The following is a 21,630-nucleotide window of genomic DNA, read 5'->3' on the forward strand; positions in this document are numbered from 1 at the left end:
CGAGTTATTGTATTATGAGTGAAACCCTTTATCAAAGCCTCACAAAGGGATATATATGAAAAAGTAATATTTATGAGTCCCAGTTCCACATGGTGCTTGTATATGCTATATATGTGTTTGGGTGTGGTGTGGTTGTCCTTTCATTTTGTTGTGTATCCCTTCCTTTGATTGTTCACATATGTGTTTTTTTTTATTTGTAGATGTGTATCCCTTACTTTGAGTGTTCACTTATGTGTGGTGGTTGATTGGTAGATGTCAAGTCCCTCCTTAATCTATGTAGTCTTTACAGTTGGCAGAGCAGTGCGCAGAGGGGATCCAGTTCAACTGGGTGTAGTTCCTTTGCAACGAGTTTTTGATGAACTACAGGGAGGCCCAGGAGTAGGGTAATACCTTCCACTACGCATGGTTGCTCTTATCCATCTTGTTGGTTGTAGGGGAGTTTCCGGAAGACAACCAGTTTCCCACTATTGAGGGTGATTTTCCCGAAGCCGCGAGGTACACCTCACTCTAGGCTACAAAATATGTGAAGAGGATTCACGAGACAAAGGTGTTTTGGGTGTTCATGCAGGCGAGCATCTGAATGTTGATCAACTGATGGCCGCGCCTATCTCCAAAGGTTCATAACATCTTGCAAAGCGTGACAAAGTTCAAGGCGGATATGCATAATCTGTATATTCGGGCGCGCAAGGATCTAGCACAGAAATGGTTGAAGCTTCCATTCATCGCAACAGATGATGCGAATCTCACAGTAATGGAGTCATGGCCTCCAGAGTGGCATGCCCCAGATGTGGCAGAAATGGAGAAGGTCGCAGCCGAGCAAAGAAAGAAGGACACTAAGCTATGCATCGCGTAGCTGGTTGAGAAAAGGCGCCAGGAACAAGAAGCAGCCACACAATAGAAGGTGGTTGATGCAAAAGTAGCGACGTAGATGGCAGAAACCACAATAGCACCAAACAGAGAGCCAGGAGATGTCCACGGGGTAGCAGACCGGGGAAGTGGATAGGGTAGAAGAACGTGCTGACCCTAGTTCCACATCGACCCAACTTAAGCGGTCGCGCGGCACTGAGAAAATAGCTCCCAGGAAGAAGGTAAAAGCAACAAAGACGTCTGTCGACCCGATCACACTCACAGAAGGTGATCTATTTGACATCAGTGAAATGATCCGCAACGTCACAAAGGACGTGCTCCAAGAACTGAGGATGGAGCATAACACTGTGTTGGGGGCGCTCAACACGGAGTTACAAGGCTTATAGGTACAACCCCCCCAAGTAGGTACAATGGCTCAGTACATCATAGCAGGAACCGCCGAGGCTGAACAGATGCTGCGCGCCCGTATGAACAACACTTTTGTATTACCCAAAGGCGTGCTAGCAGCAGCCAGCAAGGGTGACCGGGTTGCGATGAGCAGCATGAAAGGCGTCGACTTGAACTTGGCTGCCCTACCGCGTGAAATTCTGTACCAACTCCAGGATGGGGTCATCGCAGAGTTTCGCGCCCAGGAAGTCTACGCGATCTAGGTCCTAAACAAGCAGAACATCAACATGGGCCAGCTCAACCTCCAGTGTGATGAGTTGGTTGCCAGGCTCGTGGACTGGAGCAGGCGGTAAAGGATGCATGCAGGAGCATCCCAGAGTTGGCTGTGCTGGCAGAGCTACCAGCAACAGAGTGGGTCAATATATTGGTGGTCAGAGTCCGTGAGGCTAGGGAAGAAACGATAAAGTTTCAGTTGGAGCTAAACCTGCAGATCGTCGAGCTGCAATTGAAGGCGTAGTCATCCACGCCCCTGGAAGTTCAGGAACAACGTGCTTATGCTATCCAAAAGGGGCTAGAGGAAATAGGACAGGCAGTGTAGACCTGTACAACGATGTTGGAAGAATCCTTTGTGGTCCTCACTTCCCTACAAGAGGACCCCACCATACAACGCTTGGAAATAGAGGTGTGGGAGCTTCAAATGCAATATGATAGTGTGCGCGGGATGGCACAAATAGTGGTCTTGACCCAGTGGCTTGCGAATCTACAACAGGCGAAGACATTGAAGGAATAAGTGGATGCCACATGCCAAAAAGAGGCAGTACTTAAAGCACGTGTCCAGCCTTTGATTGATGAGGCCTTCTTCATAACGGCCGACATCAAAGGAAAACTCGCATAGATGAAAGCAATGCATGCTTTAAGACAGGGATTTGACCCTAACAGTGAGCATTTAGCCGAGCGAGTAGAGCAGATCCAACAGATGGCAGAGTAGTGCGCTGCGAACCTTCGTGCAACCCAGACCATGCCAGGATCGCCGCACAGTGACTCAAGATGATTGTGTTGGGGGCCTGTTGGGTAGCGGATCCCCCCACAACATGTTTTTGGGGTTTAAAGCCCGATTTTTGGTCAATGTAATGTAAAGACTCCGTGAAGGGCATGGAGCGCAAAAGTCTAGGATGAGTCATAGGGTTGTCCACCCTAAGAATTGTAAAATAATGAAAAGTTGTGTCGGCCTACCCATGGTCCACAGACCATGGGATTGTATAAATAGAGCGAGGCTCTAAGTGTAAAGATAGTTTTTAGCAGGAAAACCAGTAATAGATAGATATGGAGGCATGGTCAGAGCATAGAGGGAAAGTTAAAGTATATTGGGTTGTAGTAGTAGGAAAAGGCTCTGCAGCTGAGTGCGCAGAGGCCTAGTTGAGTCCGCACCTAAGTGCGTGGACCCCTGCAGCTGAGTGCACAGGGTGGAGTTGGGTTTGTATTTGAAAGCTAATAAAAAGAAGTTTATTTGGTGCATCTATTCTTGAATTTGTATGTTGATGTTATGCGTTACTTTACTCTGTTATTTACTACGCACAATTGATAATTACATGTATGATTGCTTATAAATGAATTTAATCTAAGTAATTGGCTAACGGAAACTAAATAAGGAAGACTTGGGTAAATAACACAGGTTGCGCTTTGACTAGAACTGTGCGAAGACAATATCACAAGGCACGAGGTGCCCGCAGGTGTGCGTAGTGCAGTAAGTACGAAGGTTGGACCACATACCAATCACCACATATCAGACATCCCCAGGGTGCGGAAACCTGGTTCTAGCACCCTCCCATACTACTTTGGGTGAGACCTCAGTCCGCGCTCCACGGACTGTTGCTAAAAGGGCTAGTAGTACAGGGATTTGCTTGGCTAAATCACTTCCGAACCTGGGTCAGGCCCCACTAAGCGAAAAGTTCCAACTATAGTACTTGGAGCATAGCTTCCATTGCTTGGGTGCTCTTTTCACCCACCAATGAGATTGTGAGTTTACGAGGAATATTTCTTGGCCCTATAAAAAATATTGTGATTGTATATAGTGCCATTATTGAGCTCGTATCTGAGGCCATTTCCCTTGGTATTTGTCATCGGGTTGTGAAACTTGACTCACAACTCATAATATCTTAGTGGAGTCATTTATATTTTATGAGGAGTATTGTGTTGTTTCATCACTACTTGAGGGTACATCTCTTGGAACGATATTTTGATATAATTGTGTGTGTGTATATATGTATATATATATATATATATATATATATATATATATATTTATACATTTATCGAGACTCTAACACATTGGTTCATTCATTGGATAATTGTGTTTTAGATTGGAATTTGTCTCATTAAATATTTTCACCATGCATATAAATAATCATCATAAAAAATCCCAAAAAGCTATAGATTCCAAAAGACCCAAAGACATTCCGATATGTCAAGGAAGGATGAGAAAAATACCTAGTGGCAATGGAATGTTGATTGGTGCTTTGTACACTTTGGGATCTTGATAAGAGGTTTTGGTGGTAGGGGGATATTTTCTCCACCAATTTAGTTGTCAACTAGAAAATGCACAAATGAGCTCTATTTTAGCCCTTTTCCCTCTATATTAATACCTTTATAGCTATTACATGTGTGTCTTCACTTGAATTTTTCCATTTACACCATAGAACTGTTTAGTTTTATTTGGATCATGTTCTTTTGACATTTTTTTATGCTCAATTGACATTTGTGTGACAGTTTTATGGAGTAAGTTGGTCATCATTCCCATGGATTATAAAAGTTCCTTCATCACTATGGACCCTAAGTGAATTTTTGTAAACATGGAAGATACAAGTAGGTCATTCCATTCCATTTTGGATGCATTATTAACCATATTTTCCTTCTTCATTACACCTTAGGTATGACCCCTCCAGGTATGACATTACCCCATGTTTGTTACACATCGTAACTTGTGTAGTAGGACCTTCTTCCACATGGAATTCCTATCTTAGAACTTTTCATCATTTTGGTGTCCCTGCCACATATTTTTATCATTCCAAAATCCTTCCTTTCGACCCACCATGACTCTAAATTTGAGCGTCATTTCCTTCTTTGTTATCTTATAACCATACCCTGGGAGGATTCTATCACTTCTTCTACCTTGCAATATATGTTATGCATTATTTTAATTATTTATGCATGTTAGTGTTCCTTGGTCTAACTTTCATCATTTCTATCACATTGGTCTTGGCCTTATTGATAGCCTTCACTTGGTTTTTTTTATGCTTCCCGGAGGGACCACTATGATGAGGGGTTCTCCTTGTCACCCAATTTTCTTCACCTCACTTAGGGTGGTCCCATTAGTGTGGAAAAAGTTGCTACCCTTTATTCTACTCGTTCCTCTAGGACGATCTTCCTTTGTGTGCTTCTCATTCTCATTAAACTTTGTAAGGGTAGAAAGCATCCCTTTAACACTTTTTTGAGCTCATCAAACCTCACAAAAAGGACACCCAATATCGAGCATAATATATCTTTTCTTTGAGCTTGTTAAACCATGAAAAAAAAACCTTATGGACTATTCTTTTATATTTTTTTGGGTTCATTAAAACTAAACAAAAGAGACACTATCAAGCTTACTTTTCTTCTCTCTCATTCTTATTAAAGTATGAAAGAGATACTAACTAATAAAAAGAGAAGGGGGAAATCACTTTTTTCCATTTCAATAGTCTAAATGGAAGTGTTAGTCATTTTTCCCTTGAACATGGTGATGAACCCTGGTATTGCAACAAGAATGCTACAGCTCCTAAGGCTACTAACTTAAATTATCATCCTAGGGTTTGTATAAACTTAAGAGGTGACAACACAATATGTGCAGCATGCAATGTGCCCTTCATTGATCTGATGAAATGAAGTGAATCAAAGTCTAAAATAATTACATAAATGGAAATGATGCTTGCTCAAATGTAAGTGCTAACCGTAGTTGTAGGAATGTAAAGGCTATACTATTTGCAGAGATGGAAACATTAGTCTACTTGCAGAATGTAAATGGTACATCAAAAGGAAACCTGGTCTATGCAATAGAAATAACGATGTTGGAAATGGTAACAAAACATAATCATGAAATCATTCTTCAATCATTTCATTCAAGATATATTTTTACAGAATAGTTCCTAAGGTGCTTCTTAAAGTAATCATGAAAATCATCATTATGCTCTTCAAGTCATGAATATGTTCACTAACCTTAACTGTAGAGGTGAATTGCAATGGAGAAGGGGCAAGGCTTAAGAGGTATTTGTTCTTAATCAATCATGTTTTTGGAGCCTAAGAGTCATTTTTAAATGCTAGGAGGAAAAAATCAAGCTCCAAGGACAATTTTGTTCGAGTTTGGAGGGCTTTTACACGACAGGTTGCTATAGGATTGCTACAAGATTGGATCCGTGAGCATTATGAGGTTGGTAAAGGTGATATAAAGGTGGTAAATGGTATATGAAGGTATATGAAGGCTATATGATGCTTTTTCGAAGCTTATAACCTCTCAGAGACCCATATTGCATAAAAACAAATGCACATGGTGTCCTCCAATGACCCATAATTGTACCTTTAGTGGAAGAGTTTTGAGGGCATTGTGTAGTAAGGAGAAATAGGCTGGTGATGGTAGGAGGAATGTAGTATGAAACTGATAACCCTGCAAGTCAACAGAATTACCTACACACAACAAAACGATTATGACTTTTTTCATACTTGCAAAGAGTAAAATACCTAGTGTGCCAGGTAGTCTATCCTCTAATTTATCTCACTAAATGACCAAGAAAATCGAATGAAAATTATATGGGGTAAATTTTGTTATTAATAAATATTTCATAAGACTCTAATACAAGTGGAATTAGTCAAAAATACCCCTTGTAACACGTGCTAAAAAATAATAGAAAGTTACTACTCGAAAGGCTAGAAATTCAAGTGCCAGTGAGCTAGTTAACCTACCAAATGTGTAACATGATCAAGTGAAAATGCTATGGGGTCATTTTTTTTATTAAATTGAATTTTTTTGGGACTAAGTATAAGTAGAATTAACTCAAAAGATCCTCTTTAACATAAAAATACTACTATTTTGCTACAAGAGACTTCCAAAAATTCCATAATTGCGAACTAGTAAACCAATCCAAGTAGCTCAATGATGAATATGAATTTTCAAAGTTGTTATAAGGATGAATCATGATTGTGACTCTGTAAATAACCTTAAAAAAACTAAATTCAACCATTTAACCAATATAACTGCAAAAAAACTAAATGTAGAAATAAGAGATGCAAGTGAAAAATACATTGAAAGGAAATAAAGAAATTGTACAATAGGGCTCTGAGGCTCTTGGGATGGCCAATACCAAGGATACTCAAAGTCCTATGAAGGAAACCAAGCTTTAGATGCTAAAAATGGAACCAAACTTCATTATTTGAATCAATCCAAGTACATCCTTGCTAGAAATAAAAGTAGAGCTGCTAAATAACAAGTTTTCTCCACAAGAAGACTAAGAAATACATGCCCCCAGAGGAAAAATCGAATTGGTACTTATAAAATTGATGGGGAAGCATTATCCTTGAAAGGAGGTAGATTTCCCCTCAAAAATCTGTCAAAAAGTGGATTTTGTTCCCAACAGTAAGAATCTTCATTTAATGACAGGGAACACATTCCAATATTTTCTCAATCAGTGGAGCTCCAAAATATGTCAATGATTTCATGATATCATGTTCATTTATTATCCAATTTTGGTCCATCCTGTAGCAAGGATAAAGTCCCTATATTATCTATTTCATAATTTACTCAATATTATCTCAATATTCTGCAAAAATAAATAATATTATACACTTAATAAGCAAGGATACATCAAATTCCTAAGGACCCATTAATACTATGAATTAACTCTATAATGTGCAAGTAAGTGGGTCACATACATGTTTTAAGTGTTTAGAAATAATCAAATGGTCCTAATAAAATATACAATTTTAGGGCCTATCACATGGCACTTATTTTTGCCAATACGTTACAACTGGGTTTTAGCTTGCACATGAGTTGTACCATACATATGTATTTTTTCTCCTCCGGCTAGTTACTCTTCCAATAAATATGGATCGTGCTTCAATGCCTCTTGTGTTTTTGCCTAATATCACATAGTGTTAATCAATAAATTCTTACAAGTTACTTTTGTGTCATGCTATTATATGTTCAAGGAAATTATAATCCTCAGTTGGCCATTTGTAATCCTTGTTGACCTTTTCTGTAGGCCATCCTTATGTCATTTGTACTTCTTGAATTCATATATTTATATAATCTCTTGGTATATAAGGTGTATATTGATAAAGGATGTATTAACGACCTCCTTTGATGGATCTTCTCATGTCAACTTCAACTCATTATCTAGGAGATTGATCTAGGAACCAATAGTACCTTGGAACTTGTAGACCTTAGTGGCAGGCTTCCTTGTAATCGACAGTGAGTTTTCCTCATTGGATCCTAATTAGTTGAATCCAAAAGTGATTTTTGTTGAAACATTTATTCAAACTTTACATTTTGTCCTAGTTACCTGGGGGGTCCATTTTCATCATTGGTGGGCCCCCTCACATCTATTAATGACATCACTCGAAGAATAGTAATTAGATGATTCCTACTATGCTCAACATCAACTCATTCATTCACACATTATGAATTAATGCCATCATAATCTAGTATAAGACTTTGGTTAGGGACATCTTGGGGAATGTCTTCTCTATATATCCATAGCCTCGCTGATGTATACTATGAGATATATCCACATTCTATATGTTGGTGGCTATTCTCTATTGGTATCTTCCATTGATCCACTATCTATGTATCATGACCATGTACTATCATCTGAGATGACCCTAGTCTTGTGTTAAGCAAAGGGGAGAGGAGGGCCAAGGAATAGAGGAGAGTCTACTGGTGAGTCAAGGTATAGTGTTTTTTGCATTATTCTTGTTTATGAATGGAAATTGTGAATTCTCTTCCATATTTAATGTTCTTATATGTATGAATATGATATGGTTATTATTATATATTCTGGTGCACACTAACTTTCCTTCCATGGAGGAAAACATCATCTTGTTTAGTGTTGTATGTGTGTAGGAGATCATATCAGAGAGCTTGTAGTGGGATCTTTAGATCGGAGCAGGGTTTGCAATAACTCTACAAGGTTTTAAATTTACACCAACCTTCATGTATTCACAAGTGTATTCTTCTCATTCTCTTATATGAGATGAATTATTATTAGTGCATTAGATCTAGGGATTTTAGTTGGATTATAGCCAATCTTGAATTGGCCTCTGAGTGAATTTTAAGCTAGCACTTCATCCATTCACATCATGCCTTGGTCTATTCCTTGTAGATTGATGGGGGATATATTAAGGCCCTACTTTAGTTGATCTTCTCCTATTGACTTCAACTTGTTATCTAGGAACTCGATTTAGGAAGTAGTAGATCCTTGGAGCTTCCAGTCCTCATTGGAAGGATTAATCATGATAAAAAATGACTTTATTTCATTGACTCCTAAGTAATTTAATCCATGATTTTTGTACATCAGCACAACTATTAATTCTCCATGGGTTGTGCTAGGTACCTTGTGGTCCATTTTCATCATTAACGAGTCCCCTCACATCTGTCAATCATATACCTTATTGACTAGTAATTAGATAGTTTATACCATGTGTTATCACAAAATCACTACTGAGGGCTGCAACCAAGCAAGATTTCATGTAACTCTTTCAACCTAACTTTAGACCAAAGATTAGCCTCTTTGATCAGAGAGGGCTCTCTCACAAACTCTTGATAAAATCCTTCACTACAATAGATGGCTAACTCTTTATTCATTCATGAAAGCAAAGCTGGTTGGAAACATATCAAACTGGTTCTCATTGGGCTATGGAGTCTCATATATTAAGTGAACAAGGAAAACATAGTCATCTCATGGAAGTCAAGGCTCTTTGCATTACATGTCAAACATACTCCATCAAAACATAGCTTGCCAAACACACAGGAAGTCAGAGCATAAGATTATGAATTCTGAGTGATTGTGTTACAACAAGGCTATAAAAGAACATAAAGTATAAAACACCATCATTATATTTGAACATAACAATCCATCGAGAATCTTGAGTAGAGAACAACACTGTTTTACTATTACTGTCAAAAAAGTCTTACAATGGCCCAAAACAACTCTGTTTTTCTATAAAATGTCCAACCTTTTTTACATATGAGTCATTTCTATATATAGCCAATCAAAACACTACTACCTGAGACTCCTCAACAAGCATGAAGGGAGCTCGGAATTCTAACATTAATTACCTTATCTCTATCATAAACAAACTAATTAATTACAAGAGATATCGTGCTACGAAAACAGAGGACTCCATTACATTGTCACTTCAAGTCTATCTCCTCGTGTACCTTGCTGCATCCTTGAAACTTGACACCTGTAGCACTTCAATAATAGCCAAACCAAACTGAAAACACATTCACTGGATGAGCAGCTTCGGATGCCTGATGTGTAGGTGATTCATCAACCAATAAGAATATGCACCCTATGTTCACGGTTTCTGCCTCCCATTAGTGTTCATGCATTTAAGATCATGTTTCAAGCAATTTAATCCTCTGATAGTCCCGTATGATTGAAGAAAACTTATGATCTGGCCATCCCATAACTGAACAGGTGTACCACTCAACACCTCAGCAGCCCTACCAGAACCCTAAAAATTCGGACATAAAGTGAAAACTTTAACAAAAGACAAAATTTCACCTTTTCCTTGAATACTTACACCTGGCACCTTTTTAAACATCTGAATGACTTTCTATAATCTCCATGCTAGCTTCGAGTCATCCCTTTAAGATTTGCTGACCTCAGCATTCAATCTCAACTTTTTCACATAAACAGTCATCTACAGCAGTTTCGTAGCGCGCTACGAAACTGCTGTAGGTAATCAAAACTAAGCATATGAACCTTAAAGCAACAATGACTTAGCTCTGTGATTTCTTCAGCCATTTTAAACAGGTGTAAGGACTTCAAAAAGTTTCAAAATGATGACAGCCAAAATTTACCAAAATTTGGAAGGCAAATTTCCCCTTGGATCAATTAGCTAGTTTGCCTAGCTTCCTTTTCAAGCTGCTAACTTCTTCCTTTAACACCTTGTTTCTAGCTCTCAGGGTTATGTTCATCTTTCTGACATGTTTGGCTTGTTTGATGGCTGAAACCGTCCAGGTGTACACCTCATCCACTGCATCTACCTGACTAGCAAAGCTTTTGCTACCTTTCCTTACAGCTACGAAACTGTTGTTCTGCCTGAACATAGCTCTTGGGACAGAGCTCATAACTTCTCACAGAAAACGTATTTGGAAAAACTGAAGGAGGCTTTTGTGAACCAATCCGTGCTGAACAAAAACCTCTTTTAGTTTTAAGGAACCTTACTCCAGCTGCCCAGAATCGATCCTTGAAGAAGATGTATAAAACAGGAAATTAAAAACTGCACCTACAGCAGTTTCGTAGCGCAACCTTTAGTCACTCGTTTCTCCCAGCTCATAATCAATTTGAAGAAACGGAAAGAGGTTTTTCTAGTTCAGTATGTTAGGAATAAAAACCTCTTTCAGTTTTCTAAAATATTCTTTCAGCTGCTCTAAATACCTCCTGGAAGTTGACTGCTTAAAACAGATAACTATGCCTGTAACAAACATCTTCTACAGCAGTTTCAAAAACACAATCTTCATCAAAAACATGTTCTTCAGATAAAAATGATTAATGGCTTCATTACTGTAGCTACTTGAAGTACATTCTGTGCTAACATTTGTTGGCCTTTCTGGAAAAGCATTGCCATGACTGCTGGAAGACTTGTTTGCAAATTTCACAAGATCCTTCCCATTGCTCGAAAGAGATGCAGCTGCACCTGAACAGCAACAGGGTTTTTTCCTTGTAGAACGTGTGACATTACTCTCTTCAGCATCCATGTCACCTTTATTCCATGTGATTTCTTCAAAACCTTCACTAGAAATAAGATGAGTTTTAAGAGGATAACTAAAATCACCTTGAACTAACAGCTGCTTGGAAGAGCTCCCTGTATGAACAGTTTTTTGCCGATGTTCAGTTTATGCATATGCTTCTTGTTGCAAAGAATTAGTTTGTGAAACAGAACATGAATCAGTGATATTTGCAACACTGGGATAACCTATGCTTCCATTAGAATAATCCTTCAAGGTTGTGCTTTCCATCAGAGAATGCATAGGGGAATCCTCACACAAGAGGTTTTCTTATTGTGTTTGCCCATTCCCTGTCAATATCTGTGCTTTGAGCGGGGCTGATGATACTTACTTCAGCAAAATCACTACAAAAGTTCTCTCTCCAACTCATGCAGCCATTTCCCCCATTTCGTAGCGCAGCCAGTGCAAAATATGAATTATGCGCTACGAAATCACCTAAAACATGCCGCGCTGCGAAACTGTTAAAAAGGCTTTATGTGCATCAAACTAATGTGAGCGATTTTGAACTTTTGGCATTGGAATTTTCAGTGATAACAGTGGCTCCACTTGGGATAGTGTGCCCTTGTGGTACACTAAGAACCTGCAGTTCCAGTGCCTTATCCATTTTTGATGAACAAAAATTATTTGACAAACATTTTTTTTTTTTAAGTTTCTTGGGCCTTCACCTCGGGCTTAAACCTGATGATCACTGCAGGAGATAAAAGTCTATATCTACCACTACTAAAAAAAATTGCTCAGTCAACCTTGAGCTTATTTGCATTTATCTTACCTACCTACCCTATCAGCTGCAAGCTCCACTTGTAGCTCAAGCAACATGATATTTCCAATAAAGCCAATCAATTGTCTTTTCTGATATGGGAGGCTCTTGACTGCATTCAACCTCAACATAACCATGGTAGTGGGATGACCAACTCAACTCATAATATACTTGATCTTCATAATGCAAATGAAAATGAAAGACCGGAGTGCAAAGCTTGTCCATATATTCACTTACAGGGTCCAAGAAGACATGGTTATGTTGATGATCATCATAATATTCCACATCTTTAGACAACTGATTCGCAACCACACAAGGTTCTTCTGATATGCTATCCAACTGCTTTTCTGAATGATTGTCATAAAAAATATAATTTTCCTCACTATTATGATCATTATTTGAAGTAAGCTGCTGCAAGGAATTACAAAATTGAGCAAGTTTTTCCTCTGCCTGAGGGTCATAGGAAATTTCCTCCAATATTTCTTCTTTCTGGGTGCAATCAATTTCATCTTCATCATGATCTGAAGCCTGACCAATCTGCTGCATCTCTACATCAATATCAAAGGATGAAACCTGGGTTTCACAACTAAACCCCTGCTGATCTTCATGCTGTGTTTCATGGGATGTTATATCTTCTCCTTGGTGCTGGAATGCATTGTTATGAAGAGCCTCTAAAATTTCTTCATCCATAAATTCATCATCACCATAACAATCCTCCAAGTACTGAATGAGATTTAAAGAATGTCTACAACAATCTTTGAGCAACAATAAGGAAGGATGACACTCTTTATACATGTCATAGAACACATTATGGAAATCAGCAAGAGAAGATAATGAACCATTTTCCAAACTTTTATACCAAGACCATGCTTTTCCTTCTAAAGTGGCCATAAACATCCTCATGAGACAATCATCAGGAAAGTGAACCTTAAGACTGCGTACATGCATATGAAACCTAACCAAATGAAGAGCAGCATCATCTTTCTTTTCATCTTTGAATATTGGAAGATCCTCTAACCAATCAACCTCCGGCATAGGATTTGGAAAACTAGGGATATGAGACCGATCCATAGGAGCATACCTGGCATTCATTCTTGCAGTAGAATCCATCTTGAAACTTCATCAAGCTACTGATCTTCTAGCAGTGGAGTCACCTTCTAATTTCTTATTTGATGTGTGGAGTCGCCAAGGTAGTTTTGCAGCCTCAAAAAGATGTCTGAGCTCCTGCTACCTTCAGAAGTTCAACCATTGATTTCGGGAATGAATAGACTTCAGGCTCCCGGCAGACGCACCAAAATGTTATCACAAAATCACTACTGAGGGCTGCAACCAAGCAAGATTTCATGTAACTCTTTCAACCTAACTTTAGACCAAAGATTAGCCTCTTTGATCAGAGAGGGCTCTCTCACAAACTCTTGATAAAATCCTTCACTACAATAGATAGCTAACTCTTTATTCATTCATGAAAGCAAAGCTGGTTGGAAACATATCAAACTGGTTCTCATTGGGCTATGGAGTCTCATATATTAAGTAAACAAGGAAAACATAGTCATCTCATGGAAGTCAAGGCTCTTTGCATTACATGTCAAACATACTCCATCAAAACATAGCTTGCCAAACACACAGGAAGTCAGAGCATAAGATTATGAATTCTGAGTGATTGTGTTACAACAAGGCTATAAAAGAACATAAAGTATAAAACACCATCATTATATTTGAACATAACAATCCATCGAGAATCTTGAGTAGAGAACAACACTGTTTTACTATTACTGTCAAAAAAGTCTTACAATGGCCCAAAACAACTCTGTTTTTCTATAAAATGTCCAACCTTTTTTACATATGAGTCATTTCTATATATAGCCAATCAAAACACTACTACCTGAGACTCCTCAACAAGCATGAAGGGAGCTCGGAATTCTAACATTAATTACCTTATCTCTATCATAAACAAACTAATTAATTACAAGAGATATCGTGCTACGAAAACAGAGGACTCCATTACATTGTCACTTCAAGTCTATCTCCTCGTGTACCTTGCTGCATCCTTGAAACTTGACACCTGTAGCACTTCAATAATAGCCAAACCAAACTGAAAACACATTCACTGGATGAGCAGCTTCGGATGCCTGATGTGTAGGTGATTCATCAACCAATAAGAATATGCACCCTATGTTCACGGTTTCTGCCTCCCATTAGTGTTCATGCATTTAAGATCATGTTTCAAGCCATTTAATCCTCTGATAGTCCCGTATGATTGAAGAAAACTTATGATCTGGCCATCCCATAACTGAACAGGTGTACCACTCAACACCTCAGCAGCCCTACCAGAACCCTAAAAATTCGGACATAAAGTGAAAACTTTAACAAAAGACAAAATTTCACCTTTTCCTTGAATACTTACACCTGGCACCTTTTTAAACATCTGAATGACTTTCTATAATCTCCATGCTAGCTTCGAGTCATCCCTTTAAGATTTTCTGACCTCAGCATTCAATCTCAACTTTTTCACATAAACAGTCATCTACAGCAGTTTCGTAGCGCGCTACGAAACTGCTGTGGGTAATCAAAACTAAGCATATGAACCTTAAAGCAACAATGACTTAGCTCTGTGATTTCTTCAGCCATTTTAAACAGGTGTAAGGACTTCAAAAAGTTTCAAAAAGTTTCAAAATGATGACAGCCAAAATTTACCAAAATTTGGAAGGCAAATTTCCCCTTGGATCAATTAGCTAGTTTGCCTAGCTTCCTTTTCAAGCTGCTAACTTCTTCCTTTAACACCTTGTTTCTAGCTCTCAGGGTTATGTTCATCTTTCTGACATGTTTGGCTTGTTTGATGGCTGAAACCGTCCAGGTGTACACCTCATCCACTGCATCTACCTGACTAGCAAAACTTTTGCTACCTTTCCTTACAGCTACGAAACTGTTGTTCTGCCTGAACATAGCTCTTGGGAAAGAGCTCATAACTTCTCACAGAAAACGTATTTAGAAAAACTGAAGGAGGCTTTTGTGAACCAATCCGTGCTGAACAAAAACCTCTTTTAGTTTTAAGGAACCTTACTCCAGCTTCCCAGAATCGATCCTTGAAGAAGATGTATAAAACAGGAAATTAAAAACTGCACCTACAACAGTTTCGTAGCGCAACCTTTAGTCACTCGTTTCTCCTAGCTCATAATCAATTTCAAGAAACTGAAAGAGGTTTTTCTAGTTCAGTATGTTAGGAATAAAAACCTCTTTCAGTTTTCTAAAATATTCTTTCAGCTGCTCTAAATACCTCCTGGAAGTTGACTGCTTAAAACAGATAACTATGCCTGTAACAAACATCTTCTACAGCAGTTTCAAAAACACAATCTTCATCAAAAACATGTTCTTCAGATAAAAATGATTAATGGCTTCATTACTATAGCTACTTGAAGTACATTCTGTGCTAACATTTGTTGGCCTTTCTGGAAAAGCATTGCCATGACTGCTGGAAGACTTGTTTGCAAATTTCACAAGATCCTTCCCATTGCTCGAAAGAGATGCAGCTGCACCTGAACAACAACAGGGTTTTTTCCTTGTAGAACGTGTGACATTACTCTCTTCAGCATCGATGTCACCTTTATTCCATGTGATTTCTTCAAAACCTTCACTAGAAATAAGATGAGTTTTAAGAGGATAACTAAAATCACCTTGAACTAACAGCTGCTTGGAAGAGCTCCCTGTATGAACAGTTTTTTGCCGATGTTCAGTTTATGCATATGCTTCTTGTTGCAAAGAATTAGTTTGTGAAACAGAACATGAATCAGTGATATTTGCAACACTGGGATAACCTATGCTTCCATTAGAATAATCCTTCAAGGTTGTGCTTTCCATCAGAGAATGCATAGGGGAATCCTCACACAAGAGGTTTTCTTATTGTGTTTGCCCATTCCCTGTCAATATCTGTGCTTTGAGCGGGGCTGATGATACTTACTTCAGCAAAATCACTACAAAAATTCTCTCTCCAACTCATGCAGCCATTTCCCCCATTTCGTAGCGTAGCCAGTGCAAAATATGAATTATGCGCTACGAAATCACCTAAAACATGCCGCGCTGCGAAACTGTTAAAAAGGCTTTATGTGCATCAAACTAATGTGAGCGATTTTGAACTTTTGGCATTGGAATTTTCAGTGATAACACCATGCTCGACATTATCTCATTTAATTGCCTGTTTGTAGATTCATACCATTAGGGTTGAGTATAAGACCTTGGGTTCATGTACATTTCATTCTTATATGGCACCATTCCCAATATGTGTTGGAGTTTTGTACCATCTTATGTACTTTTAGGGCTACTTTGGGGAACCTCTCTATTATGTGTCCATAGTCCTATTGATGTATACTATGACATAGATCCATGTTGTATTAGATGTTGACTTTATTGTTTTGGTGTCTTGCATGGATACAATGTATATTTCTTCCATTTACTATCATTTCATGTCATGGATATACAATGTATGGCTTGGTGGCCATATTAAATCACTCTTTATGAAAATAATAAGTATGCATGTTTAGGGATGATCTTATCATGATTGAGATTTGGATGTTAGTGTTGCTCCAATATTGTCCCTTAGTTTTGAATCATTCCTTTTTTATTATGTATATTTTCATAATGAATTTTTACCATCATTTTTTCTTTTCAACTCATGCATTAGAAGGAATTTTGTATGACCAATTTTTCCAATTTATGTCATTAAAATGAACCTAATGTCAACCCCGTTTAGTTATTGATATGAACGTGTACTTTCCTCTCCTTTGTTATGCTCACGTAGTAGCCTATCACTCCCACAAGCCCGGTATGTTGTTTACCCATCACAACCATGTAGGTATGCATCCTATCACTCGAGATACAACATGCCCTCATTTTGAGAGTGATGGAGGTAAAAATTATATAGGTGGTCCTTACCAAGGAGATCAACTCAAATTATCTTATCCTAAGCTAGTTAAGGGCCAATTATTGAAGAATCTTTCTAAATTATCATGGTTCACTAGTTGATTAGAAAAATAGATTTTGAGTAATGGTCATATATATATATATATTTTCTTCGCTCTTAACATGGTTCTATATATAATTGCAACTAAGAGAATATTTTGGTTATTCCACCTACTGTTTGACATAACTTGTGGTGCTATTTGTGGAGTAATAGTTCCTTGCATTCGTGTAATTTTAGGGCTAACATAAACTTCAAGTTATAGTTGCATATTATATTATAATTATACATGTAGTGATAATTTTTTTCCATATCTATTGATGACCCTCAGTATTACAACAACAATGCTACAACTCCTAAGGGATATCAACTTTAATTTTGAACTTGGGGTTTGTACAAAATTAAGAGGGAATTAGGACTATGTTTGAAGCATGCAATGTTTTCTTCTTTTATTGATGTGATGCAACTGAAGGGAAACTAGGTTGTATAAAGACAACTTTTTCTATCTATGCTACAAGAAATAATCACAAATTATAGAAAGAAAAAAATAGCAAGTAAACCTATTCTAATTGTAGGAAGGGAATAAAAACCATTTCAAGGAAGTTGAAACAAATAAAATATATTCTAATATAAATGGCAAACAAACTTACAGCAGAAAGAGAGTATTCAAACAATAAACCCTAATTTGCAGAATGAAAGAACTTTTTCTATAGCCACTAGGTTAAGGATTATAGGGGATCTCTAAACTTATAAATTCCATCTTCAGGGTCTAGTGTGTTATCCATGAAAATACCACCTCATTAGATTAGAGGATAGGATTGCTCTTTTTCTTGGAATACAACCCTTTTTAATGACCTTCTGAGACTATAAAACACCCTTTATTCTTCCACTAGAGCACTATAAAGCACCACTTGATCACTTAAACATATGTTACCCTAACCAATAGCATGTGGTTGTTTCAGTAAACCTGCACCATTAGACTTTCACATAGCCATTGGCAAAAAGCATGAGTTAATTAATTGTGACACCCTAATTCACTCCAGTCAACTCTAAAAAGATGGAATGGGTTTGCCTCATACTCATCCACAAATGTTTTCTATCCTAAAAAAGCAGAATAAAATGGGATAAAGAAACAAAGTTGAGGAAACATCTTCCATTCCATAGCTTTTACCCAGAATGCATCTGAAGGAGAAATTGGAAATGTTTGTAGCCTCCCTGTGGCTATAAATTCAAGGCTAGTCCATTGAGATTGGGATCAGAATTCATGTATTGTTATGTTGTTGAGATATTCATTTTTCGAGAGAGAACTTGAGGAGTTAGGAGCTGGAGGAGTTCATGCTGCAACCACTTATGGTTGTAATCTTCCTTCTACACATTTAATATATATATATATATATATATATATATATATATATATATATATATATATATATATATATATATATATATATATATATATATATAGATATTTATTTATATATTCTTGCTTTTTCGATATTGTTGTCTATTATTCATGCTTCTTGTGTTTATTTAATGATAACTTGGAAGATGGTATAATTATTGTATATTCAGTGGTGTACTACTTTTCATTTACTGATTCTTTGTATTGATTATGTTTTATATGTTGTAAAGGTTATTTTTTCTCTCTTTTGTGTTTAGGATTGATATTTGGAACTGGATAGGATAGTTTCACAACCATGCTTACCACTCAAACTAATCTACACGAAATGATCAAAAGGTAACGCTTCACCTTTTCTTTGTGTTATCACCAAAAAATTATCACCTAGCCATTTCTAACTAGGTTGATCAAAATACACCATGTAGGATTAATTTTACCATAGTAAAATCGCTTTCACCATGGGAAATAATTTAGTAAACCATTTTTATTAAATTATTTCTGATTAAAATTAGAAAACCCCATGAGAATAATTGAATAAATCATTATTTATTTAATTTTCTCTAGGAATAATTATTAAATTATTATTTGATAATTATTCCTTGTCACATTTGACTAAATCACCTAGGAATAATTAAATAATCAATATTTATTATTATTCCTTAATTCTATTTTTGGAATAATTGTTAAATCACTATTTAATAATCATTTCAATTTCACGCCATTCTTAATGCTCGTGAAATAATTAATAAATAATTTTATTTGTGAATTATTTATAAAATAAATATATTTAACCATTTTGAATATCTTTTCTCTCTCCAAAAAATATAATAAAGTATTCCTAATGGTTAGATCTTGATTTGGTCAATATTGTTTTATTATTTTCTATTTTCTATATCAACCCAATACTTTGTTATTAATAAGAGGGTTTCCCATTCATTCTTCATTGTGATCATTATCATTGTCATCATTATCATCTTCTCACATCTGAGCTCCCACTTGAATTCCATTATTTGTTTTGGGTTTTTCACATATTGAGAGAGAGAATAGATCCATGAAGCACAAGGACATCAAAGGACCCATCCCGCAGAGGGGGATTTGCAAACCCATGTTGTAGACCTCCTTCACCAAGTGTTTTAATAAAATATTATTCATTTAAAAAGTCTTCATCTATTGGGTTATTACATTGGATATTCCTTGTTTTTTTTTTTTTGGATCATATACAATTTGTTTGCTGCATGGTTTTTTCATTTTATCATTACAGATATGAAGCATAAGAAATCACATACTATTGTGTTATAGTGGCTACAACCACCCTCCAAAAGTTTTCCTATGCGTTGAATTTGGATCCTTCCTTCTTATCCATAGGAGCTCATATTGCATTGTTTCAAGTATTCATGCTTCGACTAAGACTTATATTTTTCATTTGTGCTTGTGCTTGCTTGTTTTCACGATGAATTGATATTTTTGACTCACAAGATGATCTCCCAACTTGGCCTCACAACAGTTTTGGGCTTGCCTCCAGAAACTGCACAAACCTTGAGGGTAAGCAACCTTGATTATTACAATTGCGCAGTTCAAACTAGAAGTCAGCCTTGAGCTCAGAAACTATGCAGTCATGGAAGGCAGGTCAAAATTGATCCCATAAAATGTGCAATCCCTCACTTAGCTCAGAAAATGTGTAGTGCACTAAGCTGGAAAGTTACCCATTTCCCCATAATTGCGCAATTTTCCATGACAGCGTGCGTGGCAAGTTTCCTTGCAAAAGAAAGAAAAATAAAAGGCAAAAAAGCATCCCAAGGAAGTAGGTATCTATTGTTAGTTTCCTAAAGGTGGCACATTGCTAGTTTTAGAAGTTTCTACCAAGTGTCGCTTTTCCATTATTTTAGGCATGCACATCATAAACCCTAATTTGCTCAAATCTAGTTAATAGATGCCTTTAGAGCTCATTTGTATATACGATCTTGGATCTCTAGCATTATTGAGGATATCAAGAAACCATCGGTGCAGTCTTCATTACTTTTTTAGGTGAGTATCACTTTTGTCATCTTTTGTTGATTTTTTGTCGCTTTTTGTCGTTTTGCTTTTATGAGTGTTGTTTCACTTATTTCTCTTCATGGTTGTTGAAGTTTCAACTTATTTTTACTTGTATAAGTTTTGTTCTAATTTTTTGTTTGCCTTTCACAAGTGTCGCATTAGATTTCCTATTTTTTAACCGATGGTTGCCGTTGGGGAAATTCTCCTCACATACTTGATTTTCCTTCTGTTTGATTAACTACTGCACTTGATCTAAATTGATTTACTCATACTTAGTGATTTTTTCACTCAAGCTCACATCATCACTCACTTCTGCTCATTTTTCACACTTCCTTCGGGCACGTATGCACTTTCTTTAGCCAGAAATTTCCTTGCCCAACTGGGCACTGCACAATCCTAAGGCTCAAGCCACAATCTTGGCCTCTAGAACTGCATAGTGCATAGTACAGGTTGGTTGCAACTACACATTACACAATTCCAGGAGTCAGCATGTCACCTTGGCTACTAAAACTGCACAATGCGCAATATCTCCTAGTCTTTGTGTAGGTTGGGATTGTGCATTGTTCAGTCTCAATCCTCAGGATTCACCCTTGGCTTCTGGGGTTCTGCAATGCATAGTTCCCATAGTAAACCAGTCTCCCTTGTTGATAAAAATTGTGCAATCCTTCTCTCTAGTTTCCCGGTGTGCTGCTTGGTCGTGCTTTGAAGTTAGATTTGCTAAAGCTAATGTTTGCTTGCCATGAGTGTCCTTTTTTTCCGATAGGTACCACACTTGTTAAGCACTTATCTCTTGCAGTGATTGTTACCATCATACCAAAGAAAGCTACTTCAAAAGAGACCACTAAAAGAAGTAATAGGGAGGAAATTGAGCAAACACCAGTAGACTTGCCAATATATGCGGACACTCAACTATTTATAGAAAAGGAGTCAACACTAACATGGAATCAAGTTAATGAAGCTCTTTCAGAAAAGAGCCTCGAGCAGGTCTAGAGGAAAACTTTGGAAGTGACACCAATAGAAGGCATCAATCCCATACAATATAAGGGAAAGATAAAGGTTGCTAATAGTCTTGGGGGAGAACAAAGTTTCAAGATGAAAGCGGATCCAATCCTTATGAAAAGAGATTTAGCTTCGTAAGCAAAGAGGAAGTAGAGGATGAAGAGAGAAGAGCAGAGGAAGAGAAAGGTAGATCTTGT

Source organism: Pinus tabuliformis, chromosome 1_2, assembly GCF_031772625.1.
Source record: "Pinus tabuliformis cultivar Carrire ecotype Pingquan chromosome 1_2, CPIR1, whole genome shotgun sequence".
NCBI lineage: Eukaryota > Viridiplantae > Streptophyta > Pinopsida > Pinales > Pinaceae > Pinus > Pinus tabuliformis.